Consider the following 8,247-nt stretch of genomic DNA (forward strand, 5'->3'; position numbering starts at 1 on the left):
ATGGTGCTGGGAAAACTGGACAGCTACATGAAAAAGAATGAAATTAGAACAATTCCTAACACCATACACAAAGATAAACTCAAAATGGATTAAAGATGTAAATATAAGACCATAAACTATAAAACTCTTAGAGGAAAACATAGGAAGAGCACTCGATGACATAAAGCAAAGCAAGATCCTCTATGACTCACCTCCTAGAGTAATGGAAATAAAAAGTAAACAACTGGGAGCTGATTAAACTTAAAAGCTTCTGCACAGCAAAGGAAACTATAAGCAAGGTGAAAAGACAACCCTCACAATGGGAGAAACTAACAAATGAAACAACTGACAAAGAATTAATTTCCAAAATATACAAGCATCTCATACAACTCAATACTAAAAAAACAAACAACCCAATAAAAAAGTGGCAAAAAGACCTAAACAGACATTTCTCTAAAGAAGACATACAGATGGCTAACAAACACATGAAAAGATGCTCAACATCTCTCATTGTTCAGTTCAGTCAGTTCAGTTCACTCACTCAGTCGTGTCCGACTCTTTGCGACCCCATGAATCACAGCACGCAGGCCTCCCCATCCATCACCAACTCCCGGAGTTCACCCAGACTCACGTCCATCAAGTCAGTGATGCCATCCAGCCATCTCATCCTTTGTCGTCCCCTTCTCCTCCTGCCCCCAATCCCTCCCAGCATCAGAGTCTTTTCCAATGAGCCAACTCTTTGCATGAGGTGGCCAAAGTACTGGAGTTTCAGCTTTAGCATCATTCCTTCCAAAGAAATCCCAGGGCTGATCTCCTTCAGAATGGACTGGTTGGATCTCCTTGCAGTCCAAGGGACTTTCAAGAGTATTCTTCAACACCACAGTACAAAGCATCAATTCTTTGGTGCTCAGCCTTTTTCATGGTCCAACTCTCACATCCATACATGAAGACTGGAAAAACCATAGCCTTGACTAGATGAACCTTTGTTGTAATGTCTCTGCTTTTCAATATGCTATCTAGGTTGGTCATAACCTTCCTTCCAAGGAGTAAGCGTCTTTTAATTTCACGGCTGCAGTCACCATCTGCAGTGATTTTGGAGCCCCCAAAAATAAAGTCTGATACTGTTTCCACTGTTTCCCCATCGACTTCCCATGAAGTGATGGGACCAGATGCCATGATCTTCGTTTTCTGAAGGTTGAGCTTTAAGCCAACTTTTTCACTCTCCACTTTCACTTTCATCAAGAGGCTTTTGAGTTCCTCATCACTTTCTGCCATAAGGGTGGTGTCATCTGCATAGTTGAGGTTATTGATATTTCTCCCAGCAATCTTGATTCCACCTTGTGCTTCTTCCAGTCCAGCGTTTCTCATGACGTACTCTGTATATAAGTTAAATAAGCAGAGTGACAATATACAGCCTTGACGTACTCCTTTTCCTATTTGGAACCAGTCTGTTGTTCCATGTCCAGTTCTAACTGTTGCTTCCTGACCTGCATACAGGTTTCTCAAGAGGCAGGTCAGGTGCTCTGGTATTCCCATCTCTTTCAGAATTTTCCACAGTTTATTGTGATCCACACAGTCAAAGGCTTTGGCATAGTCATAAAGCAGAAATAGATGTTTTTCTGGAACTCTCTTGCTTTTTCCATGATCCAGCGGATGTTGGCAATTTGATCTCTGGTTCCTCTGCCTTTTCTAAAACGAGCTTGAACATCAGGAAGTTCACAGTTCACATATTGCTGAAGCCTGGCTTGGAGAATTTTGAGCATTACTTTACTAGCATGTGAGATGAATGCAATTGTGCGGTAGTTTGAGTATTCTTTGGCATTGCCTTTCTTTGGGATTGGAAAGAGCACTGACGTTTTCCAGTCCTGTGGCCACTGCTGAGTTTTCCAGATTTGCTGGCATATTGAGTGCAGCGCTTTCACAGCATCATCTTTCAGGATTTGAAATAGCTCAACTGCAATTCCATCACCTCCACTAGCTTTGTTCATAATGATGCTTTCTAAGGCCCACTTGACTTCACATTCCAGGATGTCTGGCTCTAGGTCAGTGATCACACCATCGTGATTATCTGGGTCGTGAAGCTCTTTTTTGTATAGTTCTTCTGTGTATTCTTGCCACCTCTTCTTAATATCTTCTGCTTCTGTTAGGTCCATACCATTTCTATCCTTTATTGTGCCCATCTTTGCATGAAATGTTCCCTTGGTATCTCTAATTTTCTTGAAGAGATCTCTAGTTTTTCCCATTCTGTTGTTTCCATCTATCTTTGCATTGATTGCTGAAGAAGGCTTTCTTATCTCTTCTTGCTATTCTTTGGAACTCTGCATTTGAATCTTATATCTTTCCTTTTCTCCTTTGCTTTTCGCTTCTCTTCTTTTCACAGCTATTTGTAAGGCGTCCCCAGACAGCCATTTTGCTTTTTTGCATTTCTTTTCCACGGGGATGGTCTTGATCCCTGTCTCCTATACAATGTCACGAACCTCAGTCCATAGTTCATCAGGCACTCTATCTACCAGATCTAGGCCCTTAAATCCATTTCTCACTTCCACTGTATAATCATAAGGGATTTGATTTAGGTCATACCTGAATGGTCTAGTGGTTTTTCCTACTTTCTTCAATTTCAGTCTGAATTTGGCAATAAGGAGTTCATGATCTGAGCCACAGTCAGCTCCTGGTCTTGTTTTTGCTGACTGTATAGAGCTTCTCCATCTTTGGCTGCAAAGAATATAATCAATCTGATTTCAGTGTTGACCATCTGGTGGTGTCCATGTATAGAGTCTTCTCTTGTGTTGTTTGAAGAGGGTGTTTGTTATGACCAGTGTATTTTCTTGGCAAAACTCTATTAGTCTTTGCCCTGCTTCATTCCATATTCCAAGGCCAAATTTTCCTGTTACTCCAGGTGTTTCTTGACTTCCTACTTTTGCATCCCAGTCCCCTATAATGAAAAGGACATCTTTTTTGGGTGTTAGTTCTAAAAGGTCTTGAGGTCTTCATAGAACCGTTCAACTTCAGCTTCTTCAGCATTGCTCCTGCTACTGCTGCTAAGTCACTTCAGTCGTGTCTGACTCTGTGCGACTCCATAGATGGCAGCCCACCAGGCTCTGCCATCCCTGTGATTCTCCAGGCAAGAACACTGGAATGGGTTGCCATTTCCTTCTCCAATGTATGAAAGTGAAAAGGGAAAGTGAATTCACTCAGTCGTGTCCAACTCTAACGACCCCATCTACTGCAGCCTACCAGGATCCTCCATCCATGGGATTTTCTAGGCAAGAGTACTGGAGTGGGGTGCCATTGCCTTCTCCTCTTCAGCGTTAGAGAAATGCAAATCAAAACTACAATGATATATCACCATACACTGGTCAGAATGGCCATCAGCAAAAAGTCTACAAGAAAAAAAAATGCTGGAGAGGGTGTGAAGAAAAGGGAACACTTTTGCACTATTGGTGGGAATGTAAATTAATACAGCCACTATGGAAGACGGTATGGTGATTCCTTAAAAAATTAGGAATAAAACCACCGTATGACTCAGCAATCCCACTCCTATGCATATACCCTGAGGAAACCAAAATTGAAAAAGACACATGTATCCAATTGTTCATTGCAGCACTATTTACAATGGCTAGAATATGGAAGCAACCTAGATGTCCATCGACAGATGAATGGATACAAATGTTGTGTTACATATACACGAAGGTATATTACTCAGCCATAAAAAGGAATGCATTTGAGTCAGTTCTGATGAGGTGGATGAACCTACACACTATATTATACAGAGTGAAGTAAGTCAGAAAGAGAAAGATATATATTGTTTGCTAAGTCACTTCAGTCATGTCCGACTCTGTGTGACCCCATGGACAGCAGCCCACCAGGCTCCTCCATCCACAGGATTCTCCAGGCAAGAATACTGGAGTGGGGTGCCATACTAACGCATATATACAAAATCTAGAAAATTGGTAATAAAGAATCTTTACAGTGCAACAATGGAGAAACAGGTATAGAGAATAGACTTATGGACACAGGAAGAGGGGAGGAGAGGGTGAGATGTATGGAAACAGTAACATGGAAACTTACATTACCATATGTAAAATAGATAGCCAACAGAAATTTGCTGTATGGCTTAGGAAACTCAAACAGGGGCTCTATATGAACCTAGAAGAGTGGGATGGGGAGGGAGATGGGAGAGAATATATGTATACCTATGGCTGATTCATGTTGAGGTTTGACAGAAAACAACAAAATTCTGTAAGTCAATTACCCTTCAATGAAAAATAAATTCAAAAAATAAAAAAAGACGATTTTATTTTTCCTATCTAAGTTGTTGTGCTCTAGATTCAGTACTTCTTATAGGAGTTGGAGAAACTATAGGTGTTTGAAATTAGAGGTGCAGGAGCATGAAATAGAGGACTGCAAGTTTGGGAAAAGATCATTTTGAAGTTCTTCCAATAATTCAGAAGTGACAGAAGTGGAGAAGAAATTAAGGTCATTTGGATTTATGAGTTCAAAGAATTGAGGCTAGGTGTGGATTATCCATTTGGATGTTGAAATTGACCAGAGTGAAATTAAGAGTCAGACAGAGAGGTCTATTTTGAGCAGATGCCTAGTACCTCAGCTAATGTGGGGGGGTGTCCAGAGCCTAGAATATTAAGAGGGACAATATGTGGTATAGCTAGAGGTATGAGCCTAAGTACTAAAAATACTAGTTTATATGTTTATGCTATTGTGCAACAGTAATTGTTGGATGAACACAAATATTTGGAAGCTTTTAATGGGGAGTTGGAAGAATCTTGACTTAGTATGAGAACCAGAGAGAAAGAGCAATCACTTGAGAGGGTTACAGTGAAGGCATGTGTTAGAGACATCCAGACTCAAGTAAGAGGATGAGGAAACATTCTGTGAAACATTGAAGGTATAGGAATATTTTTGGTTTTAAAAAAAACAAGAAAGATTAAGCAGAATCAGCTGAGAAAAGGGGTAGTAGTGAGGTGTTAAGCCCATGGGTAAGGCAAAGAACTGTATGAGGAGAAGAAACCACAGGTCTTATGAAAGAGAAGCAATGTAGAGGGAAAGATAGGTGAGTATTAGGGGTCTTCCTTCATGCAGTATAAGAGAGTTCATGGAGTGAGGAAGGAGAGGATGCCATGCTTTATGACTCATGACCCTGGTATAAAATTTAGCTGATAGCAGGCTAGCCTGATGTTCTGGGCAAGATCTATGTGGTGTAAGGATCTATGTATCAACTCAAAAGTAGCCATTAAAAATGACGAGTATCCTAACATGTGGTCATTGAAAAATATATAGTCTTAGATGGAGAAATAAATAATTTTAAAAATGCTACTTTTTCAATTTCATTAAATACATGTATGCATATATACAAAAATAGGAAGATAAAAATAGTTATAAGTCGATACAATTGTGTGCCCTCATCCTCTCAAAAAGTATTAATTATAATATTCCTGTAGGTTTTTCTAAAGGAATAAATAAATCATTCATTTCCTGTAATGAAAAAAAGAAAAGCTTTTATTCTGTAGCTTACTTTTTTTTTTCTATGACAATTCTATAAAGTGGCTTTCGTTTAATGTATTTGTCTTTCCAATGGTTTCCTTTTCCCTTTGAGGTTCTATTTATTTCTCCTCTCCACTTTTAAATTCTTCTTTTCTTCATTGTGGATTTCAACCAAGCATTAATTTCCTAATCCTCTTTCCCTAAGGATTACTACTTATAGGACAAACACTAGAGGATTGTTAAAAATTTCCCAAGCATTCACTAATCTCCACCTAGATCTAAGCAGGAAGGTATGAGTTTGATGTTCATAAGAAGGCACTTGTTTTGAATACAGATGAAGGGTAGCTGAAACCATTAGGAAAGTAATCCTATGTATTTCTGAAATTTGTCCTCCTGAAAATACTTAATAGGGGTATATCTGAACAACTTTTATGGAGAGTACTGATGTTTGGGAGTAGAAAGGGAAGAAAGATCTAACAATGCCCTCCTCATCTCCAAAACTAAATTTTAATAAAAGTTGGGACATAGATTCTGACAATGGAACAAAATGTATACAAATAGAACTTTGCAGGAAAACTTTAACATCTGGATAGCATATTCACAATTACATAGCTCTGTGACTTAAGTTCAGAGAAGGCAATGGCACCCCACTCCAGTACTTTTGCCTGGAAAATCCCATGGATGGAGGGGCCTGGTAGGCTGCAGTCCATAGGGTCGCCAAGAGTCGAACATGACTGAGAGACCTCACTTTCACTTTTCACTTTCATGCTTTGGAGGAGGAAATGACAACCCACTCCGGTGTTCTTGCCTGGAGAATCCCAGGGATGGGGGAGCCTGGTGGGCTGCTGTCTATGGGGTCACACAGTTGGACACGACTGAAGTGACTTAGCAGCAGCAGCAGTGACTTAAGTTAAAGAATCTTAAATGGTTCAGAATGCAGTACTAAGCAGAGTACTTGAAATATACTTTGTTAAATTATGACTTTGGAGTGATTTTGATATTTTCCACTGTCAGTTATAAGGTAGCTTTAACAATATTCCCAGTTGATTGATTATAAAGTTCTCCAACATGTTATGATAAAATATGTTGTTTAGTTGCTAAGTCATGTCTAACTCTTTTGTGACCCTGTCGACTATAGCTCACCAGGCTTCTCTGTCCATGGGATTTCCCAGGCAAGAATACTGGAGTGGGTTGTCATTTCCTTCTCCAAGGGTTATTCCCAACCCAGGCATTAAATCTGTGTCTCCTGCATTAGCAGGCAGATTCTTTACTATTGAACCACCAGGGAAGCCCAAAATATGCTGTAAATAAAATGAATTGGGACTGTATTCATTCTTAAAGCTATCAAGTGAACAACAATTTGATTTGCCTGGTACTTTTCAAGATAAATTAATATTACTCATATGAGCTGTGGAGTTAAAGAGCCTTTTAATAAAGGTGAAAGAGAAGAGTGAAAAAGCTGGCTTAAAACTCAACATTCAAAATATAAAGATCATGGCATCTGGTCCCACCACTTCATGGCAAATAAATGGGGAAACAATGGAAACAGTGACAGTCTTGATTTTCTTGGGCTCCAAAATCACTGTGGACGGTGACTCTAGCCATGAAGTTAAAAGATGCTTACTCCTTGGAAGAAAAGCTATGACAAACCTAGACAGTGTATTAAAAAGCAGAGACATTGCTGACAAAGGACCATATAGTCAAAGCTATGATTTTTCCAGTAGTCACGCACAGATGTGAGAGCTGGACAATAAAAAAGAGTGAGCCCCAGAGAACTGATGCCTTCGAATCAGTGGTGCTAGAGAAGACTCTTGAGAGTCCCTTGGATAGTAAGAAGATCAAACCAGTCAATCCTAAAGTAAATCAAACCTGAATATTCATAAGAAGTACTGATGCTGAAGCTGAAGTTCCAATCCTTTGGCCATCTGATGAGAAGGGTCCACTCATTGGAAAAGACCCTGATCTGGGAAAGATTGAGGGCAGGAGGAGAAGGGGATGACAGAGGACGAGATGGTTGGATGGCATCACTGACTCGATGGACATGAATTTGAGCAAACTCCAGGAGATGGTGAAGGACAGGGAAGCTTGGCATGCTGCAGTCCATGGGGTCACAAAGAGTTGGACACAACTAAGTGACTGAACAACCAGTATGAGCTATATTATATATTGTTTCTCTTCAAGAAAATGATAACTATAATTTCAACAAAACAGTGGTATTTGAAAAATAACATAAAGCAATACTAATGATAAACACAAATGCTAAGACTGTAAAAAAACTTAATGAAATCTTAGTGCATGTGCAGCATCAGCTGTGCTGTTATGTTTATAATAATATACCTGGCACTTTTCAAGCAGTTTGAAACGTTCTCTGAATTTGGACTCTCTCATTCAAGAAGAAAATCTCACATCATTGTGAGGTAGGTAGGTTAACGTTCCATTTAAAAAGTTAAGGGCAATTGGGAGCAAAGATATATTTCTCTTAATTGCCTGACATGATTACATTTCTCTCATTTCTTATGAGCCATAGTTAAAATTTTCAAGCAAGAATGTTCATTTTAAGCATTCACAAAATCATCTTAATCAAAACTTCTAGTTTGCTGCATTTTAGTGCACTTGCTATAGTTTAGTTTATAAAACAGATCTTCTAATGAGGCATTAAAAAGAGCAAAATGAAATCGCTCAGTCGTGTCCGACTCTTTGCGACCCCATGGACTATAGCCTACCAGGCTCCTCCGTCCATGGGATTTTCCGGGCAAAGGTACTGGAGTG

The sequence above is a fragment of the Bos taurus genome, chromosome 6, assembly GCF_002263795.3.
Source record: "Bos taurus isolate L1 Dominette 01449 registration number 42190680 breed Hereford chromosome 6, ARS-UCD2.0, whole genome shotgun sequence".
Classification (NCBI taxonomy): domain Eukaryota; kingdom Metazoa; phylum Chordata; class Mammalia; order Artiodactyla; family Bovidae; genus Bos; species Bos taurus.